Source organism: Macaca nemestrina, chromosome 17 (assembly GCF_043159975.1).
Source record: "Macaca nemestrina isolate mMacNem1 chromosome 17, mMacNem.hap1, whole genome shotgun sequence".
Taxonomy (NCBI): Eukaryota; Metazoa; Chordata; class Mammalia; order Primates; family Cercopithecidae; genus Macaca; species Macaca nemestrina.
The window spans coordinates 56,880,876-56,908,469 of record NC_092141.1 but is presented as its reverse complement, the minus strand read 5'-3'; the positions used below and the strand labels follow the sequence as shown (position 1 = coordinate 56,908,469).

The window sequence follows — 27,594 nt, the reverse complement described above, 5'->3', positions numbered from 1 at the left end:
GCAAATAAATTGGTCCTACTGTGATCTATTCTTGGTAGAAATGGGGAACCTGAAGGGAGAAAAATTTAGAATCTAGCTCTGCCCATTGTTTTGAGTTTTGATTATTTGCCCACAATTTGGGCTAACCCTGAGTTATTTCTTGGCTACAGGTAGTCTTTAAAAAAGAACCAGGTTTTAATTTTCTTCATGATAATTTCAGTTGGTTCCTTAATGGAATGGGTTCTTTGTTGTTGTTCTGGCATACAAATTTTCTTTTGATTGTAATCGTTGTGTATATTATTTTTCTGCTATTCAAATTGTTCATGTTATGTGACTCTCATTGTCTTACTTCTGTGAAAACCAAAGTCGTGATATTTTGAAGACTAGAGATGATTCAACAGCCTGTAAATCTACTGCATTTGGAACTTCACTGGCCTGATAGGTTTTCCATTGCCAGTGCACTGCTGCTTAACCTCTACCATATCAGGCACCCCTCTTAAAGGCTCAGGGACCATCACAGAAGAGGAGGGCATGTGAGATTGAAAGAACCAAATTGGAGTGTGGGTGGAGGTGGAGTGTGGAAGCCAAAGGGACTCCATCTTGGATGCTAATCCAACAGATTGGCTTTGGATGAACCCCAGCTCTGGGAATACCTCTAAGATTTCCAGATTATCTATTATTCCTTGTGTAAGAGCACATACTTAACATAAATCGTGCCCTTAGAGCAAATTCATACCCATTCCCTCTGAAGCACCTGTGTCCCTCCCATACAGTCTATATCTCTGGTCTGGGGGGGTGATGGTGTGAAGATCCACCATCTTGTCTTGCTGCTGCCCAGGACACAGACATGGCTTCTATTCCTAAGTCCCCAGTAAACGTTTCTTTCTAAGGAAAAAAAAAAAATAAAATAAATGTTATGTTTATCTTTTTCTTACTGATTTGACACATAAATGGAATCATACAATATGTAGCATTTTTGGTTTAGCTTCTTTTACTTATCAAAATGCATTTGAGATTCACTCATGTTGTTTTATAAATCAACAAAATTTGATTTTTCAGTGAATAAGTACTACTCCTTTGTATCATAATTTGGTCATGCATTTACCAGTGGAAGGACATGGATATTGTTTCCAAGCTTTGCTATTGGTAATAGAGCTGCTATAATATAAACCTTTGTGTGCACGTTTTGTGTGAATATAAGTTTTCATTTCTTTTGGACAAATACTCACATGTTTATTAGCTGGATCACCTAGTGAGTGTATTTAACTTTATAAGAAACTGCCAAATGTTTTTTTCAGAAGGCTGTACCAATTTACATTTCTACCAGTAATGCATGAGAGTTCCAGTACGCTTGCCTAGGTATTGCTATTTTCTCTTTTAGTCATTGTAAGTGGTGTCAGTGGTATGTCATTGGTGTTTTAACTTAATTTTCTCTAATGACTAACAATATTGAGCATTTTGTCCTATATTATTTGAGAATCTTTTCATATATTGTTTGCTACCTGTATATATATTTGGGTAAAGTTTCTATTGAGAAAATTTGCCTGTTTTTAAACTTGGGCTTTTTTATTTTTTATATTTCAGTTTTGAGAGTCCTTTATTTAGAATACAAGTTATTTGTAAGAAATAGGATTTACAAATATTTTCTTTTATTCTGTGGCTTGTCTTCTCATTCTCTGAACTGTGTCTTTTGCCCAGCCAAAGTTGCTAATTTTAATTATTGTTTTATTAATTAATTTATTTTATTTGTAAAAATTTAGTGGCTATAAGTGCAGTTTTGTTGCATGGCTATATTGTGTAGCGGTGAAGTCTGAGCTTTTAATGTAACCAACACCTGAATAGTGTACATTGTACCCATTAAGTAATTTCTCATTCCTCACCACCCCACACTCTCTTACCCTTCCAAGTCTCCAATGTCTGTTATTCCACTGTCTATCTCCATGTGTACACATTATTTAACTCCCAGTTATAAGTGAAAACCAGTGGTATTTGACTGTTTCTGAATAGTTTCACTTAAGATAATGGCCTCCAGTTCCATCTATGTTGCTGCAAAATACATGATTTTATTTTTTTCTATGGATGAATAGTATTCCATGGTGTATATACATTTTAGACATATATATCATATGATATGATATACAATATCATATGATATATGAGGTTCAATTGATTCACAGTTCAGCATGGGTGGGGAGGCCTCAGGAAACTTACAATTATGTCAGAAGGTGAAAGGGAAGCAGGGCAGCCTCTTCACAGGATGGTAAGAAGATGTGCTCTATATCATATCATATGATATATATGTCTAAAAAATATATATACCATGGAATATTACATAACATAAAATACATATATACCTATAATATGTATTTTATATAGTAAGCAAGTACATAAAATATATATAAAATATATAGACATAAAGATATATATTTATGTGTATACGTTAAATATACATTATATATGCACATAAATATTACATGTGTAGGTTTTATATGTGTATATATGTGTATATATAATTATAATGTATATACAATATATACTAAACAATGTATATATAATATGTATATGTAATATATAAATATGTATATATTTATGTGTATGTTATATATTATATACCCATATAAGATATAGATGTGTATATACAATAATATATTTATATATAATTATATATAATAATACATATTATATATGATGCATATGATATATAATATATGCATATATGTCATAATATACATTTTCATAATATATAAATATAAATAATATATGATGTATGTGTATACATACATACCTAAAAGAACTCTTCTAGATAATGACATTTTGTAGGTATATACACACCATTGTAAAAAAAAAAAAGTCAGTATCTAAAAGAGCTTTTTTAGGTTTTCTTCTAATTCTTTGCCTAAGTCAATATCTAGAAGTGTTTTTTAAGTATATGTTAGGTATACATACCCTGGTATATCTATTCATTCACGTTTTGTGACATGTATCCAGTCATCCATTAATGGAGTAAGATTCCATAGTTTTGCTATTGTGAATAGTGCTGTGATAAACACACAAATGCAACTATCTTTTTGATATAATGATTTCTTAATTATTTCTTTTCCTTTGTGTAGATACCCAGTAGTGAGATTGCTGGGTTGAATGTTAATTCCATGTTTAGTTCTTTGAGAAACCTCCATTCTGTTTGTCATAGATGTTGTACCAATTTAAATTCCCATCCACAGCCTAAGAGCATTCCCTTTTCTCCATATCTTCACCAACAACTCTTATTTTTTGACTTTTTAAAATAGACACTCTAACTGGTGTAATTAAAATGGTGATAGCACATTGCCATTTTAATTTTCATTTCTCTGAATTAGTGACGTTGAGCATTTTTTATATGCTTGTTGGCCATTTGTATGTATTGTTTTAAGAAATATCTGTTTCTGCCCTTTGGCTACTTTTAAATAGGGTTGTTTCTTTATTGTTGTTGTTGTTGAGTTGCTTGAGTTTCTTGCAGGTTCTGGATATTAGTCCTTTGAAGGATGCATAGTTTGCAAATATTTTCTCTCATTCTGTACTTTGTCTATTCACTCTGTTGATTATTTCTTTTGCTGTGCACAATCTTTTTAGTTTAATTAAGTCCCATTTGTCTATTTTTTATTACATTTGCTTTTGAAGTCTTAGTCATGAATCATTTGCCTAGGTCAATATCTATAATACTTTGTGTATTACTCTGTTTGCATACTGCTACAAAGAACTGCCTGACATTGAGTAATTTATAAAGGGAAGAGGTTTAATTGATTCACAGTTCAGCATGGGTGAGGAGGCCTCAGGAAATTTACAATTATGGCAGAAGGTGAAAGGGAAGCAAGGCACCTCTTCACAGGGTGGTAGGAAGAAGTGCTGAGCAAAGGAAGAAAAATCCCTTATAAAACCATCACATATCCTGAGAACTCACTCACTATCATGAGAACATCATGGGGGAAACCACCCCCATGATTCAATTACCTCTACCCGGTCTCTCCCTTGACACATGTAGGGATTATGGGATTATGGGGATTTCAATCTAAGATGAGATTTGGGTGTGGTTACAAAGCCTAATCATACCAGTTTGTATAGGTTTTCTTCTAATGTTTTTATAATTTCAGGTTTTACATTTAAATCTTTAATCTATCTTGAGTTACTTTTGTGTAAGGTGAGAGATAGGAATTCAGTTTCATTTTTCTGCATATGACAATCCAATTTTCCTGGCACCATTTATGGAATAGGTCTTTCCTCAGTGTATGTTTTTGTTGACTTTATCAAAGATCAGATCCATGTAGTCAATAAATATGTGCCTTTATTTCTGGGTTCTCTATTCTGTTCCATGCATCTGTGTGTCTATTTTTATACCAGTACCACGATATTTTGGTTACTGTAGCTTTGAAGTATAATTAGAATTCAGGTAATGCGATGCCTTCAGATTTACTCTTTTTCATAGGATTGCTTTAGCTATTTAGGCTCTTTTATTGGTTCCATATGAATATTTGCATAGTAATTTCTAATTCTGTGAAAAAAGGTCATAGGCATTTTGATGGAAATTGCACTGAATCTGTAGATTCCTTTGGGAGGTATGGTCATTTTAATAACATTAATTATTCCAATCCACGAGCATAGGTTGTTTTTCCATTTGTTTGTGTTTCCTATAATTTCTTTCACCAGTGGTTTTGTTTGTTTGTTTGTTTGTTTTTTCATGTAGAGATTGTTCACCTCTTTGGTTAAGTTTATTCCTAGGTATTTTTTGTAGCTATCGTAAATGGGATTGACTTCTTGATTTAGTTCTCAGCTTGATGGTTATTGGTGTATAACAATGCTACTAACTTTTGTACATTAATATTGTATCCTGAAACTTTACTGAATTTATTTATCAAATCCAGGAGATTTTTGGATAATTCTTTAGGGTGTTCTAGGTATTAGATCATATAATCAGCAATGAGGGATGATTTGACTTGTCTTCCAGTTTGGATAACATTTTTTTTTTTTTCTCTTGCCTGATTGCTGTTACTAGGACTTCCAGGACTATGTTGAATGAGTGGGGAGAGTAGACATCTTTCTGTTGTTCCAGATCTTGGAGGGAATGCTTTCAGGTTTCCCCTGTTCAGTATGATATTGGCTGGGGGTTTATCGTATATGACTTTTATTGTTTTGAGGTGTGTTGCTTCTATACATACTTTGTTGAGGGTTTCATGAAAGGATGCTGAATTTTATCAAATACTTTTTCTGTATCTATTGAGATCATCATGTGGTTTCTGCCTCTGTTGAGATGATCATATGGTTTTTATTTTTAATTCTGTTTAAATGGTGAATCACATTTATTGATTTATATAGGTTGAACCATCCTTGCATCCTTGGGATAAAACCCACTTAATTTTGTTATATTATCTTTTTATGTACGTTGGATTTGGTTTGCTAATTTTTTTGAGGATTTTTGTATATCTGTTCATCAGGGATATTTGTCTGTAGTTTTCTTTTCTTGTTTTGTCCTTGCCTGGTATTAGGGTGATAATTTGGTGTTAGGCTGATACTGGCTTTAAAGAAAAGTTAGGAAGGATTATCTCCTCCATTTTCTGAAAGTGTTTAAGGAGGATTGGTGCCAATTCTTTTTTGTATGTTTTGTAGAATTTAGCTGTGAATCCATCTGGTCATGGGCTTTTGTGTGTGTGTGTTTGTGTGCGTGTGTGTGTGTTGTGAGATTTTTTATTACTGATTCAGTCTTGCTACTCATTATTGTTCTGTTCAGGTTTTCCATTTCTTCCTGCTTCAATCATGAGAGGCTGCATGTCTCCAGGAACTTATCTGTTTCCTCTAGGTTTCTCTTTTTTATTTTTTTATTTTTTTTTTTTTTTGAGACGGAGTCTCGCTCTGTCGCCCAGGCTGGAGTGCAGTGGCCGGACTCAGCTCACAGCAAGCTCTGCCTCCCGGGTTCATGCCATTCTCCTGCCTCAGCCTCCCCTGTAGCTGGGACTACAGGTGCCCGCCACCTCACCTGGCTAGTTTTTTGTATTTTTTAGTAGAGACGGGGTTTCACCATGTTAACCAGGATGGTCTCGATCTCCTGACCTCGTGATCCACCCGTCTCGGCCTCCCAAAGTGCTGGGATTACAGGCTTGAGCCACCGCACCTGGCCTCCTCTAGGTTTCTCGTTTGTTAGTGTGTAGTTATTCATGAGAGTCTCTGATGATATTTTGTATTTCTGTGGTGTAAGTTACAATGTCTCCATTTTTATTTTTGATTTTGTTAACTTGGGTCTTGTTATTTTAGCTAGTGTTTTTCAATTTTGTTTATCTTTTCAAACAACCAACTTCTTGTTTTGTTGATTATTTTTATTTTTATTTTGGTTTCTATTTCATTTAGTTCTGATACAATGTTTGCTATTTATTTTCTTGTGTCTTTTTTCTGCAGTTGGTAAATACCTGTGTAGTTATTTTTAATTGCTCCCTTTCCTACTAGATGTTAAATTGGTAAACTCAAATTTCTTTTGTTCATTATGTCAGTATCAGCACTTAGGACAATATTTGTCACAGAATGAAGTTAATATTTTCTAAACACGTAAAGTAAAACTTTCGATTATAAAAATAGACACATTTCACATTTAAATTTTTGGTTTATCTTGTTATTCTCTAAGGAGCATTATCCAGCTTTATGTTTTTCTAAGTGGGTATTTGCCTTGACACCATATGCCAAATAATCTATCTTTTCCTCCAGTAATTTGAAATGTCATTGTTAATAAAAGATGGGGTATACTAAATGCCCCTTTTGTCTTGGGTCTATTTTTAGACTATATTCTCTCTACCTCTTTAATAGGAGAAATTTTAAATTCAAAGTAGTATAAACTGTAGAATCTAATGTTAACATTTTTTAGCATAAAAAATCTAAGCAACTGATACTTTCATGTTTAATGAAAAAATATAAAGTGTAAATACAGAAAAAAGGATTGTATTTATTTATTCTCCATTAATTGATGGCAGAAATGATTTACTTGCAAGTTTGCAAATAACTTATTACTATAGCCTGAAGGACTAATTAAATGAAAAACTTCAACATCTTCAAAATGAAAAACTTCAAAATGCATCTCATTACCAAATATTAGTCTAACCATATTATTTTAAGCAAAATTATTAAATATTGTCAAAAAATAAAATTTCATCTAAAATACTGCTATGATTTGCATAAAAATGTGGGTATTTAGCATGATATTAAGAATATTTATTGGTTTTTTTTGTGTTTGTGTGTCTTTGTAGGCAGGTATACTACCTATTGTGTTTAATTTGTGTGCTTCAGGAACTGAGGGGAAAAGTTTGAATGTGTAATTAGAAGACTTAATTTTAACATCTTGTCTTAGTTTACAAATGGGTGAAATCATAAAATCTTCTCTGCCTCTTTCATAGGATATGTGAACATGCTTGTTAAAAAGAGTCCCATTTAATTATAACCTATACCTACTACCTGGATATTTTGAGCTCATGTGTCCAGCAACCAACAAACAAGAAAACTCTGTTTTCTGTAATAAAGATACCACAGCTGGCATTGTCATGGTTATTGGAGATACTATTCGATTGCGCTTGCAGTAGTCTGTAATCATCATTGAGATTGCATCTGGTTTCTGCAGCGTCCACACTAGAGAATCAAATGGAGACATGATGGAGACAACTACCTCTGCCTCTGCCTTGTTCAGATCTTTAATGGTGGCACCAATCTTTGCCATTCTCTGCTTGCCCGGATGCTATATTGCTTTGAGTTCACTATTTTGCCTTGGGATGGGCATGTTTCAAGGTTTCCACTAGACCTCCACATGATAGTTTTTTTCCCACAGACCATGATTCCACTGTGGGGAGTATGCTAATTTTCAATGATACTAATTTCAGTTTTACATACATGAACTGGTGAAATGACCACTATAACCTTGATATTGTCTAGGACTCCATTTATTACTTGAGTCCTATCTGTCTTCACTTTAATTTTGTGGCCATGATGATGTTTTAGGTCTCAGAGTCTCAATGTCCACACATATCCTGTGTCCAAGAATTTTTAAAATGTTTCTGCATGTTGCACTATTTCTTGGGATCCTTGCCCACTGTCAGATTCTTTATATCAGGAGAATGCTTCAAAATGAATGAAGTCTCTCTTATCAAATTGCATGTTCTTAGCACCTTTGTTTAAGTATCCTGAGGATCTTGTTCCATAAGCACTTGCAAGCCAGGTTGTGCAGCTCCTTAGGCATATAGTCTGTTTCTTGCCATATTAGACCCAGCATGTTTCCAGTTTGGTTATGCTATGATTTAACCTTTAGGTACAGGCCTACAGGTAGAGGAAAAGTCCTGAGGAATGCATCTGTTCTCTTGTGAGAGAGATGCCTGGCATTTTCTTCCCACTTGGAGGGATGTAGTACCCACTCTTATTGGGGAAAGCTGAAGCACTTCTGCAAACACAGAAGGCTCAGAAGAGTCTAGGCAGTTACAATTTTTGGAGGCCTCCACCCAGATATTTTCATTTAGGTTTTTCTGATCTAGGTCCTGACCTTGGCTTAACAGATCTGATTTAATTGTGTTTAACTTTCTTTGAAATTCAGACACTGGCTTTATCAAGTCTTAACTTAGATTTATCAATACTCCCACTGAAGATTAGAGCTTAATTGCATGAAAACAAAGAGACCCACTGGCATTTGCCCCTGACTTTCAATTGCTTGTTATTGGCCATAATCAGTTCATTATATTTCTGGAGCACATCAATCATGCTTCACAATAGTTTCACAATAGTATTCAATACTGTTATTTTTAGAGCTCCTAATTTCTTAATGTCTTTTAAATGACAGCTAATTATATTCTTCCACCAAGGCACCATTTCAATTTAGCGCTGGTGAAAATCTTAAAAATTGGACCATCACTTTGCGCTGGAGGTTGTCTGTGCTTTACCTGCTACCAGCAATGGGGAGGGTCGGGGGCTCATTATCTGCCAGGTGTGAGCAATTTGCCTCCAAAATCCCATCTTACCACCATTTTAGGGGGTTACTCATCGTAATGACCACTATAGGTTGGGTTCAAAGGAAACAGCCACTAGAATTTTGGGTGCAAATGCTTATTATTATGGATTAACACCTGTGAAAGAAAAGGTGGGGTTTGGTAGAGGGAAAAGTCAAATTGTAATGCAGGCTTGACAAAAACAAACCTAATGGGGAGTTCTAGAGTTGACATTTATGCTTTTGCTTCACTCAGTCATGATATGCTGGGTTGACCCAGCAAGAATATCATCTTGGCAGGATGGCTTTCTGCAGGTAAGGCCGAGCATTGAGGTGCTCACAGGAGGAAGCTGTCTGTTGATTGGACCCCCCACAGCAGGCAAACAAATTTTTCCCTGAAGGGAACTAGATGGTGCATCTCTGTGTCTCAATATGTTTACAGACAAGCAGAGCAGGCCATTACTAGACAATCTCTCTAGCACATTTCATGGTCAGTATTAAAGTGACAGAACTTGGTTTTGCCAGTTTTCACCTTTGGTGAAATACTCATGGAACCACTAGACCTCAGATTTTCTTTTCGTTTGATGGTTTATATATTTGTTTGCTTTTTATCTTTAAAATGGTAGTGCTTTCTGGCCAACATGTATCCCGATGAGTGACTGTGATAATCAGAGGAATAAAGCTAATGTTAAAGACACAGACACACACACACACACACACACACACACACACACACACACATTGTAAATGACAAAGCCCTATACTAATGTAACATGTTAGTGCTAATGGCTGTTTTCCTTTTACTGATTTCTAGGGCTAGGTATCTAGAGCCTTTTTCTTACTCTAACTTTCTTATTTGATGTCTTGCTCTCTGATTTGAAAACAAAGTTAGACCTGAGAAATCAAGTTGGGCATGACAGGGGAGATTATAAGGTCTTTATCATCCTATCAGATGGTCCTTTTCATGAACAGGAGAACATATTCCCTTGAAAGTGATTATTGGGTACAAGTATTCACATCTCCCAAAGTGAGATATATAGGAAGTAATTGTGGGGCCAGCCAGTCCATCTCCATAACTCAGAAACAGTTAGCATAATTCATTTGTGCCAATAAAATCCAGTGTGTCCTGACACAAAATTCTTCCAGCTACCATAAAGGGACTTGGGTACCTTTGGATACCATATGCTGGCAATAAGTCTAGCCTAATAGCCGAGTTCATAGTCCCCTCATTGCTTTTAAGTCATTCCTAAGCATCACAAAGACCCCCTCAAAACTACCATTTAGCTGCCACACACGTCAGCAGAAGCAAGCTAAGGGATGATGAATAATGGAACCACCAAAAATAACATGGGCCAATATGTTCCCTACCAACTCTTTTTCTCTGAAAATGCAGATCTTACACAGCATTAAGTGGTGAAGATAAAGGCAGTACTGCCAATGAAATGTCACCATCTTATCTAAGATACCCACCTACTTGGGTCACAAGCCCAGATATGCTAGTCTTCATGAAGATGCAGATGACAGGAAAGATTTAGGAAAGAACAGCCTGTCAGTGAGTGAAGTTAGTGAAGAGAAGTCAGACTCTCCTATACAACCCCTTACTCCTACAAGAGATTTTAAATGGCGTGAAGTGGGCCTACTGCCCTTGCTGGTGGCAGTATAACATGACAGATTGGCTTGATATTCCTGCTCATGTCCTAGATTTAATGCAGGCGGCGGTGCTTTGGTGCTTTGTGACCTTTTTTTTTTTTTTTTTTTTTTTTTTTTTTACCAAAAATGCATTTTCTCCATTTCTTCAACCTCATGATCTCCCCAACATCCTTCTGACCACATCTTCTACCATTCAATTCCAGCCACCCTAGCCTCTTTGTTAATCCTCAAATCTAACAACCTGCTCCTCTTCCCAGGTCTTCAGTGTTATTGCTCCCTCTTGTTTAAATGCTTTTCTCCTAGATATCCTCAAGACTTGCTCTCTCCTTGGCCTGTTCGTGTATCAGAAATGCTGCCTTCTCTTCCATTCCTTTCTCTGTTTTATTTTTCTCCATAGCAGTTATCGCCACTTGATTAGTATGTATTTGTTAATAGCTTATCTGTTCATCCCGTCTTTGTCACTAGCCCTCTGTTTGAGATGAAAGCTCCATAAGAACAGGAGTTATGTCTATTTTTGTACTGCTGTCACAGAACAACAGCTCAAATATTGTTGAATATTGAAGGCTATGCAACTTCTTCCTCATGTCCAGTTAAAATGTCCTTTATTTTCCATTGCGCCATCTCTCATCTCCAGCCTCTATCCTGGTCTTCTCATGTCTTTCATTGGTTCTATAATAATTTCTTAACACATTTGACACTTCTTCCTTGATCATGCGATTGTACTAAATACCAAACATTTCATCTTATTAGACTATAAGCCCCTCAAAGTGTGGGCTGTTTAATGTAATTCTGAATCCTCTCTAGTACATTGATCTGTGCTTATTAAGTATTTGGAAGATAGGCGAATGTCTGTAGTGTTAATCATTTAATTCATTTGTTCATTTACTCATTTGTTTAATAAAAGACTGACAATCACTGCACTAAATGCTGCTTCTGTAGCAAATGAAGCAGAAACCAAACCAAACCAAACAAAACAAAACCAGACCATCAGTGGGCCATCATGTAATAAGTACATATGTTTTACCAAATATTTTTCCTAGGTCATTATTACATATCTTTAATCCTTATGATAGTTCAAAACGATGTTATTATTCCTCATTTAAAGTATGAGCAAAATAGAAACACAATGTTGAGGATTTTTTTTTTCTCTTGGATTTTTATCTCTGTCTCTCCACTATCAAATATGTCTTAAGCAATGTGCCATGTATCCTGACTTTATACAAAACCTGATGTCTAAGAATAATAACCACTTTAAGATATTTGATGATTATGTTTGTATGACACTGACACAAATCTGTTGTGGGCAGAGGATGATTGCTGATATGGGATAAATGGCTCTGTAAACTCTCTCTCAGAGCCTGTGTAAAGAGGTCCAGCACTGTGGCTCAAAGGCAGTGGGACTCCTTGATTGAACACTCAATGTTTATCCCCAAACAGATCTTTCCTACTGTTTCAGGCGCCTCTCTTGGCTTCAGTGGCTTCTGCCGTCAATGATCTATAGCAGTGGCTCCACCTCGGAGGCCACCCTCAGGCTACTGGAACCACTTTGCCCCTCAAGTATAAAAAGTGGGCAGTGCCTGGGTATTTATACCTCACCCCACTCATTTGTAGGGATGATCCTTAGCTAAATATCTATGGGTGAGGAGGTTTAAAAGCCCAGCTCTTTGCTTAGGTTGCGATAGTGCTGAGGTATAATTTATACTTCTGTACTTCCAGGGTCTCTCTGTTAGATCAGGTGGAGTTTTAGCTCTGGAAGCTTTGCCTGAAATTGCACTCTTGCTTCCTTTTGCTTTTTTGCTTTCCTTACTCACTTACTAGTTTTTCCTCAAACTTATTTAATAAATTGCTTGCATACAAATCCTTATCTCAGGGTCTCCTTTTGAGCAATCCGACTGAAGATGGTTGCCTGGTAGGAAGCATTAATTAAAATGTTCTTCATGAGAAAGGAATTGTGTCTTCTATATGAAAGTTGCTCTGCCCTTTTGGAAGAAGCTGCTTGCCTCTGGGTTGGAGCTGGTCCTTCAGGGTATTTCATGGCTATCTCTTACATAGTGGTTCTACTCTAACCTAGATTGGAAATAAAACAAATCAAAACTATTTCTTTAGATTGTATATTGTATGTGGTTGCCCCAAACACACAGACACACACACACACACACACACACACACACACACACTTATGATCAAATGAAATAAAATCAGGCCGGGTGTGGTGGCTCACACCATAATCCCAGCACTGTGGGAGGCTGAGGCAGGTGGATCACGAAGTCAGGAGATTGAGACCATCCTGACTAACATGGTGAAATCCCATCTCTACTAAAAATACAAAAATTAGCTGGGTGTGGTGGTGCATGCCTGTAGTCTCAGCTACTCAGGAGGCTGAGGCAGGAGAATCGCTTGAACCCAGGAGGCAGAGGTTGCAGTGAGCAGAGATCGTGCCACTGCACTCCAGCCTGGGCAACAGAGCAAGACTCCATCTCAAAAAATAAATAAATAAATAAATAAATAAAATCAATAAGTATAGAGAAATTTATTTTAACTCCATTTATTCATTACTGGACATTCATCACTTTCCATGGATTCTAGTAGAGACCTAGGATATAAAAACAATACATAATTTCTACCTTTGGGAAATGAACAGTGTGTAGGGCAAAATAGAGATGTGATCAATAAAAACACAGGACAGCTGGGTAAGTGCTACAGTAAAGGTTGGTATCAAGTGCTGAGGGACCAGAAGAGGGAGCTATGCATTCAAGTAGGGAGAAAAAACGAGGACGGTTTCACTGAAAAGGAGATATTTGAGCTGGTCTCTGAAGGAGAGAAAAAAATTACCAGAAAGAAAGGAGAGTATTGCCCTAATAGAATACTGAGAGTAAAGAAGCATAACTTATTGAAGAATTCATGTATGTCTTATTTATTTTTTGTACCCCACCCCCCACAACAATTTTTTCTAATTCTAATAAATCAAGCAATCAATCAACCTACAGGGAAGTTGGAGGTCTGCAAACTCCTTGGCTTGGACAATGGGCACATCAACAGAGACTAGCAGTGACCAGTATGGAGGACATCAGAGGAGTCTCTCTGAATGCTCTGCTTAACATAACATTTTAAAGAACTGTAGGAGGAGGAGTTGGGTGGAACGAGAGCCCACAATGACTGAGTGAATTTGCCTTCAAGCTGGCAACATGGGTGCAAAGTTAGATTTATTTTAATGTAAAGAGTGCAAAGAAGAAGGATATTTCTTGTGTATCTGAGCTTGTGAAGTAAAAATTATTGCTGGCCTGTTGAACGTGGGAAACTATAAGTAGTCTGCATGGCTCAAGTGTAGGATGCAAGGGGAGGGGAGAGCTGAGGCCAGGATGAGAAGCTGAGATGTGCACTGATTGAGAGCCATTAAATATCTTTAACTAGAACAATAACAGGATCATGCTGCTGCTTGGAAGGGAGTAAAGATTAAGTGGAAGGCTCCTAGTTGTGGGTTGCAGTGATAGGCACTAATAATGAAAAAGACAATGGTCTATCCCTGCTGAAGAGTTTCCCATCCCTCTGGAGAAATGAGACTTGCTCTAAAAAGTATTAATAGCTAGTTGCACATCTAATGCTATAGGAAAAAGTAGTTGTCAGAGGCTACTCACTTAGCTCCTGTTTCGTTTTCTACCCTTTTTCTCCACTGAGTTGGAAGGTCAATTAAGATTGTCAGCCTTGATGGCTCAGACTGAGCTGTTTGGTAAGGACTTGAATAGAGTCACATTTTCAACTCCTTGATCTTTCTAGAGATTTGATGGCAAAATCATTACCTGTTGAATTCCATATGCTTTTCCATTCCCTCATGATTTACCAGAATCTATTACTGACAACCTGACCAGACCGCATAGTTGAATAAGTCATGAATACACACATGGCTCCCACCCAGTCATGTTCCCCACCTCCTGGGTCAGGTTAGTCCTGTAGACTGGATCTTTACCTCTCCATGTCCATAGACTGTCATATTTTCTAGAGTTGATTTCCAGTTTTCCAGAGTCGCGGTTCCCAACAAAACCTCCAAATACTTGATTGGCATTCTAATGCCCACCTTAACTCCCATCTGACTGCTATATTCTGCATTCCATGTTCTTAGCATGTTTTCCAGTATCCTGACACAAGTGGCAAATCACTCATAAGACACACTAATCAGGATACTTGACTCCCAAATTTGTGAGGCTGCCTTGATCTTTGGACTGTCCTCTTGATGTAATGTCTCAGTACTGACCTCCTTTAGGACCCTGAGACCGCCATACTGCCGTACTCACGTTCCCTAGATCCATGTCCCGAAGCCTCCTCTATAACTGAGAAGACTTCTTAGACCCTGATAGTTTAAAATCGTGTTTACTGCCCCTCCAACAAGTTAAGAATATGGAAAGGATCTAAGTAGTAACTGGTGAGGTACATGACTGGAATTATGGAGAAGGAATCAAGAGAAAAAGAGAGATCACCTAGACACCATTGCACAATTGAGATTCCCAGTCACTATTCACGATTTTGGATTTTCATTTGATCTCAGCACATACAAACAACAAGACTCTAGCCTTCCCAGGAGAAGAGGTTCTGAAAGCTTTGACAAAGTTCTCTTTATGTGATAGGAGATGGCCCTGCTGTGGGACTCTCACGTTTCATGGTCACAGAATGAAAAGTGGTACTTGCGAGGGTGGATGCTGAGCGAGAGAATGATTTAGAGCATCTCTGTGATGATGTTTTGCCATTTTAAAATAGTTTAATTCTGGTTCTTTAGAGCTGTAATTTTCTAACCTCTTAAAAATTCAGCATTGAACCTCTTCTGTCAAAGGAAATCTTATGTAGAAAACGAATACGGAACACATATAAAACAGAACTGCTCAGAGTGAAGCAGTTGTGTCATGCCTGAACCCTGGCCAAAGGCTTTTTTCCCCAACTCTCCAGCTATGGTGCACCCAAGGCTTGGAAAGCTTTCAGTATGATAGCCACAGAGCAGAGGAGACAAACTGGCATCCTAAAAACTGGATCTTAAAAACATCAATGAGTGTGGTTTGGATCTTAGAACATTTTACAAAAACTGGAGTCAATATTTAATCAATGAGCTAATTCATATTAAAATTTCAACTTTCTATCTTGTCTTGCATATTTTAAAGTTCATTCAATATGAAGTGTGAATTCTCGTGTAATAATATGATTTCAGAAAAGAACTGCAGTATATAAGTCAGATGTATTACTGAGGTTCATTAGGGAAACAGAATCAACAAAATATGTTGATTTGTTTGTTCTATTACTATTAGTGATAAATTAGATCACTTTGTGAAGGTAGTGTGTATACAGATATACACACACATATACACATAATTTATATATAACATATGTAATTTTTATATATATGAATAATATATTTTCATATATATTCTCTCTATATATATTACATATGTGTATATATAATATATATATATGTACAGAGAGTATAGAGAGAGAGAGAGAAAGAGAGAATGGAGGAGGGAGAGAGAGAGAGTTGCAGTTTGAGTTTGATGGCGGTCTACTGGCAGAATTCTCCCCGCCTCATCTGGGTAGGTCAGTCTTTTCTCTATTAAAGCCCTTAACAGATTGGACAAAGCCCAACCACAGTATAGGGTAATCTGCCTAACTTAAACTTTACTGACTTAATGCCAATCTTATCTAAAACATGCCTTCACAGACATATCTAGGATAATGTTTGACTGAATATATGAGTATCATGACCTAATCGGGTTGATACCTGAAATTAACAATCACAGACAGCCATTCCTTTAATTTATTTATTTGAAAAAGCATGTTATTGACTTAAAAACTCTCTTTTTGTTTTTTTAAGTATTGTAATAATTATAAATATACAGAAAACCTGGAAGTACAGTACAAAGAATTTTATTCCCTCTGAATGAATATAGAATAGGCTGCCAACTTGATGTCCCATTTTTCTTAAATACTTTGGGAGGCATTTTGTGCAAACAAGGTCATTCTCCTACAGGGTCTCAACCCAACCATCAGAATCAGAAAATTACATTATTGTATTATTATATTATATCCAACCCTCAGACCTCATTCACATTTGGCAAGTATCTCCACTATGCTCTATATGGTAGAGGAATCCTGTTCAGAATGAGGCACTGCATTCAATTGTCATGTCTCTTTAGTCTCCAGTCTGGAACAGTTTTTCTTACTCTTTCCTTAATTATTGTAATCCCGACACTTTTGAAGATTACAGGTAGATTATTTTGTAGAATATCCCTTAATTTGGGTTTGTCCAGTGTTTCAAATGGTTAGATTTACTTCACACATTTTTGGCAGGCTTGTTCCTTTCATTGCACCCTTTAAAGTAGTGTTCAAGTTTTGTTTGTCCTATTACTGTTAATGTTAAATTAGATCAGTTAGTTAAGGTAGTACCTTCTGGGCTGCTCCAATGTAAACTTACTCTTTTCCAATTTATAATTACTAAGTAGTTTAAGGGAAACACTTTGAAATTATGTACATATCTTGTTCTTCATCAGACTTTCAACTTATTAACTATTTATGGACTTATAATTTCATATTTTATTAAACTGGATATAATCCATTACTATCATTATTCATTCTCACATCATCCTCTCTTAGGCCAGCTGGAGAACCTTCTATCTGACCTTCATGTCCTTTTGACATGTTCCCATTACTTCTTAAACACTTCCCTGAGTTTCTGGTACAACACAATATTCTGTGTTTATCATGTACTTACTCTACGCCAGTGCTGGAATCATCTATTGTTCAAGGTGTTCTTGTTCCATTTAGAGAAGACACCACAATCTTGAATTAAGAGTACTCACTGCTGTTGAATTATCATTTTTTCCAGGCCCTGTCAGTGGATAGAGGTAAAGAATACATAAATAAGCAACTTACACACACGTATTTCTCTATCTCTGTATATTTAAAATCATGGGCAAACACCAACATTGCCATTTCTTTTCTTTTCTTTTCTTTTCTTTCTTTCTTTTTTATTTTTTAACACAGAGTCTCACTCTGTTGCCCAGGATATAGTGCAATAGTGCAATGTTGTCTCACTGCAACCTCTGCCTCCTGGGTTCAAGCAATTCTCGTGCCTCATTTTTTGAGTAGCTTATAGGTGTGTGCCACCACACCTGGCTAATATTTTTTTAAAAATTATTTTTAGTAGAGACAGGGTTTCACCATGTTGGCCAGGCTGGTCTTGAACTCCTGACCTCAGGTGATCTGCCCACTTTGGCCTCCCAAAGTGCTGAAATTACAGGCATGAGCCACCACCGCGCCAGGCCTAATGTCGCCATTTCTAATTCACTCCTGTAGGATACATTATAGTTTTCCCACCTTTCATATTTGTACCACAACTACACCATGACTTCCAAATACTATCAAACAAACTCCAATGATGTTCAAGACAGTATGCATTCTGCCACAGTCTCAGTGGATGTTTAGAGCTCTTTTTTTTTTTTTTTTTTTTTTTAAATCAGTGTAAATACAATAGTCAAGATAAGGCTTCTTTTGAGAAGTCAAGAGTAATTCCTGGGGATTAAGTTTAAGAAATGTTTAATTTGGTAGTTCCAGGTTACTATTATTTATGAAATAAAGCAGTGACCAGCTAGTTGAAAAGAAGTCATGTTTCAAACAAATACATGTCAATACTGTCTAATGGTAGTGGGAACAAAACAGTACTAATACTACATATTTTAATATACTGTCTACAACGTGTCAGATACTAAGTGCTTTATAAAGATTTTCATATTTAATCCTGATAATAAACTTGAGAAATAGATATTATTATTCCAATTTACAGAAAAGGAACTAAAAGTCAGAGGAAAGAGATAAAATACATGACTTCTATTGCATTTTATTTATCTTATTAAAAAACATCCTTATTAATCTTATTAAAGATATCTATTGCATTTATTATCTTATTTAATAAAATGCATAAGCTGCTTCTTTGTCTACTTAAAGCTTCTAGAAAGGGTCGGTTACTCAGAGGATCTAGGATTGGGAATCAATTAACTCACAAAACATAATGGCTCCTAAAAATATCTTTGAAGACAGACACAAATGGGTTCAAAATTTGGTTTCACCACTTGTCAGCTATCAGTAGAGAAGGCAACCACTGATTAAGCCACAATTAATGGCAATTCAGGAATCTGCAAAATTGACCAAGAGAAGAGACTAGCCATCTCTAACCAGGATGTGTGTGTATGTGTTTGTGCATTTCTATCAGCCGCTAGGAAAAGTGAATCAGTGGGGATTCAGACATTCATTTATGACTATAGTGACCACTGAGTCAATAGATCTCTTTTACATATTACCCACCCCATCATAAAATTTAATTCTCTGTTAGTGACATTAAATCCTTCTTGATCTCTCTTCTTGTGGTCTTAAGGAGAAAATTTCAGTCTCTTAATCTTTTCCAATTTTGCACTCAGAAACACATGTTGCTGAGACATGATCTTTTAGTTCTACTGTTTTAATATTACAATATAATATACTATATCATGGACAGAACTATCAAGGGACATTTCTTACACATATTTAGGACCTAACAATTTCTCCTTATAGCCTAATAGTTGAGATGTGGACCCTGGAATTGGACTGCCAGGTTTTGACTGTTTCTACCCTACTTTCTAACTTAGGCAAGTTATTGACCTGTCTATTCCTCATTTTTTTCAACTTTAAAATGGGGGTAATATCTGTCACTTAGAGTTAATATGATTAATTAAATGAATTACTATTCCAAATAACTTAGAACAGTGCCTGGCTCTGAATAAATGTAACTATACTATTTTTACTATTAAATCCAACAGCAACAGTAAATACCATTATTGTTTATTTCAAATAATAAAGTTCCCTCCTTGTCAGTAGTCCTCTCTGTGTTGGGATTTTAATTCTAAGAGAAAGGATTTTCCTCCAATTAAAGCAGTTTTTTTGAAATCCTCAAGAAATTGTTCATTGGACATCTGTATTTCAAGTTTGTTCTGTCAATATATTCTGAATAATTCATGCAATTGAATAATAAAGACACATATTGATTCAGGTATACTAAAAGTCACCAAGGATCAATATTCATAATTTGAACTGTTTTGGTTTGTTCCACTTTAGTTGTAGAGTTCAAATAATTTTGAGCTTTGTTACAAAATTTGTTTCCAAAGCTAACTTCCAACATATTTAAAATATGTTTTTGTATGTATACACATGCTCATTTCAATGGCATCCAACTAAATTAAATGGCATTAACAATTGCATAGTGCTCACAATATATCAGGCACTGCACCAATCATTCCATATTTGTTATCTTATTTAGTCCTAGTAACAACTATAAGAGATGTTTATAAATATCTTCATTTCGTGGATGAGGATATTGAGATTCCAAGTAGTTAAATAACTTGCTTGATGCTATATGGCTGGTAAGAGGAGCAACGGGCATTTAAAGCTCAGTTCCCCCTACTCAGGCTTGTGCTCTTGAACCACAGCAGGCTACTTCAAATCTCTAAATATGCAACTCCAGGTAGCAGCCTGTAGGTGGGAGAGTTAGGTCTTGGGATGGAGAGCCATTCTCCTGACACTGAAACTGTGACATCAAAGTCTATCACCTATTTTAGTTACAGACGAAGCTTTTACCCTGACCACTTGGTGGATGAAGGAGAAAAAGAAGATTGCTATGGGGACTTTAGGAGTTTCAAAATGTGAGAAGGATAGGATGGTGAAGTTATCGTTTATATTCAGCTTTGATAGAAATGAAGGATGATGATAGAAAGAAGAATTATGATAATACAAACTATCTTTTCCTCAAACTTGGTGGTGTCATTGATATTCATTCTTGCCGTTATTTTGAAAAATAACAGATAATCTTAGGGAAAAAGGAAACTCTGAAATATGCATATTGACTGTAACAAGCATCATGATTTCAGAAACATTAAAGTGTGAATTCTAGAATGCAGTGATTACTGTAATAAAAATCTCCTGGTTTTTCCTTAATGCTTTACAAGGTCATTGGGGATAAGGATAATGATGATCAAATGAATTCACTGTAGATCTGAGACATTACTAGAGGTCATTTAGCTATGCTTTTGTTAAGAACTGGTTCCCAGTCAGATGTAGTGGCTCATACCTGTAACCCCGGCACTTTAGGAGGCTGAGGCAGATGGAACACTTGAGCTCAGGAGTTCGAGACCAGTCAGACCAACATGGAAAAACCCCTTCTCTACTAAAAATACAAAAATTAGCCAGGTGTGTTGGTGCACGCCTGTAATTCCAGCTACTTGGGAGGCTGAGGCACAAGAATTGCTTGAACTCAGGAGTCAGAGGTTGCAGTGAGCCAAGATCACGCCACTGCACTCTTTCCTGGGTGACAGAGCAAGACCCTGTCTCAAACAAAAACAAAAACAAACGCACAAAAAAACTGGTTCCCAAGTTCTGTTCAGTTGAGTGTCTTATATAAAATGCTTTTGCATTTATTTTACCATTAAATACAAAGACAACTAAGGAGATCACATCTAAGAATGTTATGGAAGTACAAATATATGCAATCACTCAATCTGCCGTTATCCCCTACACATAAAGCAATACTATATGAATTTTACTCACTGCTTAAAAATTCCTTCTCCATCAGACTCCCAAAACTATTTAGAGCAGTGTGAAAAGTTTTACAAACTGATCCATAATACATAACAGCCTCACACATTCTCCAGGAAGACAGCATGTGTGTGGAGAAAGAAGGCTTTCTTTAGATTCAGAGAGGATCACATTTAAAACCTAGCTTCTCCTCTTACTAGCCATCAACCTTCGGAACCTTCAGTGTCTTCAGTTCTCTAAGCTTCTAGTTCTAGAATAGGAGAAAAGAAAAACCTCAAGGATTACTTCAAAGAATAAAGAAAATGATGTATATAAAGCTCTTTACCTGTATTAGGTATGCAACAAAATAATAATAATAAATCATTACATAGTGCTTACCATGGCAAAGGCAATTTTCTAAGAGCTTTACATGTTAACTTATTTGCCTTTCAAAAAACTCTGTGAAGGGAAAATTGTCATTCCCATTTTAAATTCCTATATTTCTTTTTCTTTTTCTTTTTTTTTGAGGCAGAGTCTCACTCTGTTGCCAGGCTGGAGTACAGTGGCGTGATCTCAGCGCACTGCAACCTCCGACTCCTTGGTTCAAGCGATTCTCGTGCCTCAGCCTCGTGAGTAGCTGGTATTGCAGGCATGATCCACCACGCCCAGCTAATTTTTGTATTTTTAGTAGAAACGGGGTTTCACCATGTTTGCCAGGATGGTCTCCATTTCCTGACCTCGTGATCTGCCCACGATGGCCTCTCAAAGTGTTGAGATTACAGGCGTGAGCCACCGTACCCGGCCCATTCCTATGTTTCTTCAAATCCTTTTACTTCAAAATAATTTTACATTTACAGAAAAGTGGAAAAGATAGTACATAGAATTCTCACATACCATTTACCCAGTTTCCCTCATGTTACTATCTTAGATAATAATGATGCATTTATGACAACTAAGAAATTAACATTGATACAATGCTGTTAATTAAAGTACAAACTTTATTTGGATCTTCCTAGTTGTTATGCTTATGTTCTTTTCTGTCTCAGGATTCAACTGAGGATACCACATTGCATTTTGTTTTCATGTCTGTTTAGTCTTACATTTGTGTTGTCTCTTGGCCTCTCCTTGCCTTTCATGATCTTGGCACTTGTGGAGTAATGGTCAGATATTTTACTGAATGTCCCTCAGTTTGAGTTTCTTTCATGTTATCTCATGATTTTGGATTTGGGGGAAGAAAATCACGGAGGCGATGTGTCTTTCCTGTTACATTGTAAATATATATCCATGAGTCCTTACTTTTATAAATAAATGATTCAATGAATAAACTACTGGGAAAGAAGTGACAAATCTTCTGTACAGAATAATTCCAATTAATAAATGTATAAGGAATGAGAGCAATAGAAATCACCATTAGAACTACAGTAAGAATTGCTGCATGTTAGATCTATTGATGCATGCTAAAATGAGTGTGCAAAGCTTTAAGGAAAAAAGAGATATTTGCATAGCCTCAAAATATCTCCCTGATATAGTTTGAGTTTATGTCCCCACAAAATCTGATGTTGCACTGTAATCCCTAATGTTGGAGGGAGGAGTTTGGGTCATGTGGGAGGATCCCTCATGGATTGGTGCTGTCCTTACTGAGTTTAGATAGTGAATTTTCACTTAGATAGTGAGTTCTCACAAGATCTGGTTGTTGTAAAGTGTGGCACTCCCTCCCACTCTCTGTCTTGCTCCTGCATTTGCCATGTGACATGCAAACTCCTGCTTTGCCTTCTTAAGCAAAAACTTCCTAAGGCCTCCCCAGAAGCAGATGCTGGTGCTATGCCTCCTGTACAAACTGTGGAACTATGAGCCAATTAAACCTCTTGTAAATTACCCAGTCTAAGGTGTTTTTAGCAATGCAAGGAACAGCCCAATACACGCCCCAAAATATTAATACCTGTGATGGTTTTAATATATTCTGACAGATAATTTATAGTCTTTTTTTTTTTTATATAGGGAATGGTAATTTTCCTACCTTTAAAGGTGGGCTAGACTGGTGACTCTCTTCTTCTTCTTCTTTTTTTTTTTTTTTTTTTTTTGAGATGGAGTCTCACTCTGTCGCCCTGGCTGGAGTGCAGTGGGGTGATCTTGGCTCACTGCAAGCTCCGTCTCCCAGGTTCACGCCATTCTCCTGCCTCAGCCTCCCAAGTAGCTGGGACTACAGGCACCCGCCACCACGCCTGGCTAACTTTTTGTATTTTTGGTAGAGATGGGGTTTCACCGTGTTAGCCAGGATGGCAACTCTCTTCTTATGACTAGAGTATGGAAAGGGAAAATTAGTAATTTTACAGTGAAGAAATCTTGCAGACACCACCGTAAGCAATATCACCAATGATAGTCATAGTGAGACTACATATAGTTAGTTCTGCTGTCATAAGACACAGGCATTTCTTAAATGACCACGATACACAAAATAACATAGTAAACACCATAGGCCTTGCGGAAAAAATGGAATCGAGGCACAACAGCCAAAAACTTCACAGGTGATACAAGAAAACAAAAGCTAGGAAACTAATAAAAGTCGTAGCATCATTGTTCATATGTAAAATTGTTAAGAAACACATAAATGCTACAATAATTAGGGTACTTTCCTTAAAGAAGATCTGAAGTTTGCCCATAGAAATGGACATTAGAAGAGCTGCAGCTCGTGAGTTATTGTGAAGTGGTGGAAGAAGTATTATCTGAAATAAGACAGAAAGTTGTAAGACCAGATGTGGACGGATATGGCTCATAACACAAGATGAACTGAAGCAGGTGTAGATATTTGAGATCTGTGTGTATGTGTTTTGTGTATTTTTCCTTGGCTAGGTTCAACTGAGTGGAGTTTTCTGCCTTCACTTAATATTTGTCCCGTATAAAATCATGCATAAGCAAATATAACATTTTCAGTTTGCTTAAATTATTTCCTAATACATCAATTGCATTGGAACAAATTCATGTTTTCACAACAAGTGTTATAGCAAATCTGATTACAAGTTGAATCTGAATGAATCTGCCTTACTTTAGTTTGATAATTTAACATCTATTTTTCTTGATAAAGATTTGGAAAAAAAGAGAATCTTAGAGTGTCACTGGAATCAGCCAAAATACTTCAAAGAGTACAATAATGTCCATCAACAGGAAAGAATCATGATATTAGTTGATATGTCCACTACCATATTTGTCTTAGCACTTTTCCTGAACATTATTATTATCATTATTATATTTTAGACACAGAGTCTCGATCTATTGCTCACGTTGGAGTGCAGTGGTGCAATCACAGCTCTCCGCAGCCTTGAACTCCTAGGCTCATACAATCCTGTCACTTCAGCCTTCCTAACCTGAGTGGCTGGGACTATGGGTGCAGACCATCACATATGGGTAATTAATTTTTTTTTTTGGTAGATACAGGATGTCTCTAAGCATTTTATACTCACAGTTACTCTTTCAGGGCTATCAGTTGAACATGCAGAGAAATGGTAGCAGAGTAATCTTTCTCTGCAACATGGTACAGTCTGTTTGATAAATATCTACCAGGAAAAGTGAATATTTCTGCATGAGAAAAATGAAAGAAAAGAGGAAAAATATTACTGAATTTGTGCCTAAAAGAATATGCAATGTATAGATGGAGTTTTGTGAAGAATTTATGTGATAGAGCATGTAAGATGATTCACTGCTATGTAGTTAAGAGTCATTAATACAGACACTGCAGGCTAGCACATTAATTTTCCAAACTGTCTAGAAATAGAATATTATATAAATACAAAAGAAAGCATAGACATTTAAACTTTTTTTTTTTTTAGTTTTGATTTCTGTACCAGACAGACCTCTGAGAGTTTCCTTTCTCTCTCTTCTAGCTGATTTCAATAGTCCTGTCTTTTCTCTGGGCTTTTGACAAGTGATCAGACTCACTATTCTTGACAGTCCTCAAGCTTGGATTTTACAGAACAAAGTAAGGCTTTAGCCAAACAAGTCGATTTCATATTTAGAACTTCCTCTGGTGGTGATACCAGTTTAGGGAACAGAGAGTATAATTGTTCTCTTAGCACCCTACATCCATCCGTTTAATATTTCAGAATTCCTCTGAAAAAAAAGGGGGGAAAAGGAGAAAACATATTTCCTTCCAGGTTTAAGTCACAGTCCATCTTTGCCTTGACTGGATAGCATTTTTTTTTTTTTAAAGCATATGACTTCTCTCTTAGGGAGAGAGACAGCGAGAATTATCAGTGTCTTGGACAAAAGGTGTGATTTCAAAGAACAGGCTAAATGGAGAGAGGCATAGACCTGCTGTCTCATTCCACAATTTGAACTGTACCATGAAAAAGATCACTGGATAAGTATGCTCATTAAAACATTATTCGTTATAGAAAAAAAGTCTCATAAAGTCTGGAAGCAAATGAATGTCTATCAAGATATTATTTTTATCTAATGGAATAATATGAATCAACTTAAAATTGTGCATTTCTTTACATAGAACTTTGTAACATATTATGGAAGGAAGAAAGGAGACACAGAAGGGTCTTCAGATCAGTAGGTGTGTGTGCGTGTGTGTGTGTGCACGCACATGTATGTACACATAAATGCTTGAACAGATGTTCACTAAACTATTGATGGGAGCTAATTCTGATTGGTGGTATTTCTAGTAATCTGTTTTGATTTACTGCAGTACATTTTGACTTCCTTTTTAAAAAGAAATACACATATTTCTAGAATAAGAATAAAATAGAATTTTCTTCAAGGATAGAAAAGACATTTATCTACTGGTCTTCATGAAAGCATACTAAATACATGATAGAAAATATATTAAGGAATAAAAGTTTATTAGCAGTGATAACAGGAAGCAGCTAAAACCAGAGGTCCTAAGCTATGAAAACTGCCTGCAATACAGTGACTTTTCTCTTCAGTAAGGAGGATGGCAAAAGTGTATTCAGACCTCTCCAGATTTCAAACAAGATGCATACAGCTCTGAAAGTAAAACTTTCCTGGGAGGTCAAATGGGTAAGTATCTTCTTGAAATAATGTAGGGTGCGAGCAGCCCATGAATTTTCAAGAGTGTGCCAGACACTGTTCTAAGTGTTTTATGCATATTAGTGTATTTAATCCTTGTCCAGCCCAGTAAGGCTTATACTACTAGTGAACACATTTTACAGGTGACATAACGTCTGTGAGGCACAGCAGAGTGAGACAACTTGTCCACGGGACATATGTGAAACCACAATCTACTGAGGCAGCCTGGTTCCTCATAGTCGTAATATGAACCTCAGATCATCATCATAAGTGGGGAATACCTTTTGGGAGGCCAAAACTACATTTCAGACTGCTGGAGAGGCAGGGTTTTAGGAGGGGTTTTGTAGGATGGCACCTTTGTTTTATCAGAGGTGGATTTGTTGTACAAAAGATGAGAGATGGCTATACTATTGGCAGCTCCTGAATGGTGGTAACTGAGCAGAAGTAAATAGGCATTGTACCATTAAGAATTCTCATGAGCGGCCAGGCGTGGTGGCTCACGCCTGTAATCCCAGCACTTTGGGAGGCCGAGGCAGACGGATCACGAGGTCAGGAGATTGAGACCATCCTGGCTAACGTGGTGAAACCCCGTCTCTACTAAAAATACAAAAATAAAAATAAAAATTAACCAGGTGTGGTGGCAGATGCCTGTAGTCCCTGCTACTGGGGAGGCTGAGGCAGAATGGCGTGAACCCAGGAGGCGGAGCTTGCAGTGAGCCGAGATGGCGCCACAGAACACCAACGAGGGCGACAAAGTGAGACTCCATCTCAAGGGAAAAAAAACCCCCAATTCTCATGAGCTACAGAAATTCACTGATTCATCTCCTCCCTGACTAATACGATGATTAAAATATCCTTTTCCTGATTGACACTATAACCCCAAAAGAAGGAACTCTGAACACTGAGAGGGAGTGTGCTCACGCCACAGATAGCATTTGTTTGGGTAGGGTAGTATTTTAAGACAAGAAATCAGAAATGAGGGGCTACCTGTCCTGATACACCTTAGTGTCCCCTACTCTTGAGAAACACTGGCAGGTCATGAATAAACTACTCTCATTCAGAAAACAGAAAATCCCAGCTTGGGATTGTTCTTGGATGGGAGAAAACAAACACACAAACAAAAGCTAAATAATGTCATAAAGATGAGAACTAAAACGTAAAAGAGAAATGAAAAAAGTACATTTAAAAATAATTATTTAATTAATAAAATGATATTTTATTTTATTATTTTAAGAGATGGGGCCTCACTCAGCCCAGGCTTAAGTGTGGTGGTATTATCATAGCTCACTGCAACTTCAAATTTATAGGCTCAAGCAATGCTCCTGCCTGTCTCCCAGGTAGCTAAGACTAGAGGTGCATGCTACCACACCCAGCTAATTGTACTTATTTAT

At 36.7% G+C, this 27,594-nt stretch overlaps 1 long non-coding RNA gene across 1 annotated transcript in view; it reads right to left on the bottom strand.

The window, feature by feature from the left end:
• Positions 1–17,459, bottom strand: part of LOC105476747 (uncharacterized) — a 50,385-nt gene extending 32,926 nt beyond the window's left edge. The window contains exon 1 of the long non-coding RNA XR_984192.2: positions 17,349–17,459. This is a non-coding gene — a long non-coding RNA (uncharacterized lncRNA). The remainder of the gene's footprint in view (positions 1–17,348) is intronic.
• Positions 17,460–27,594: the final 10,135 nt, after the last annotated feature.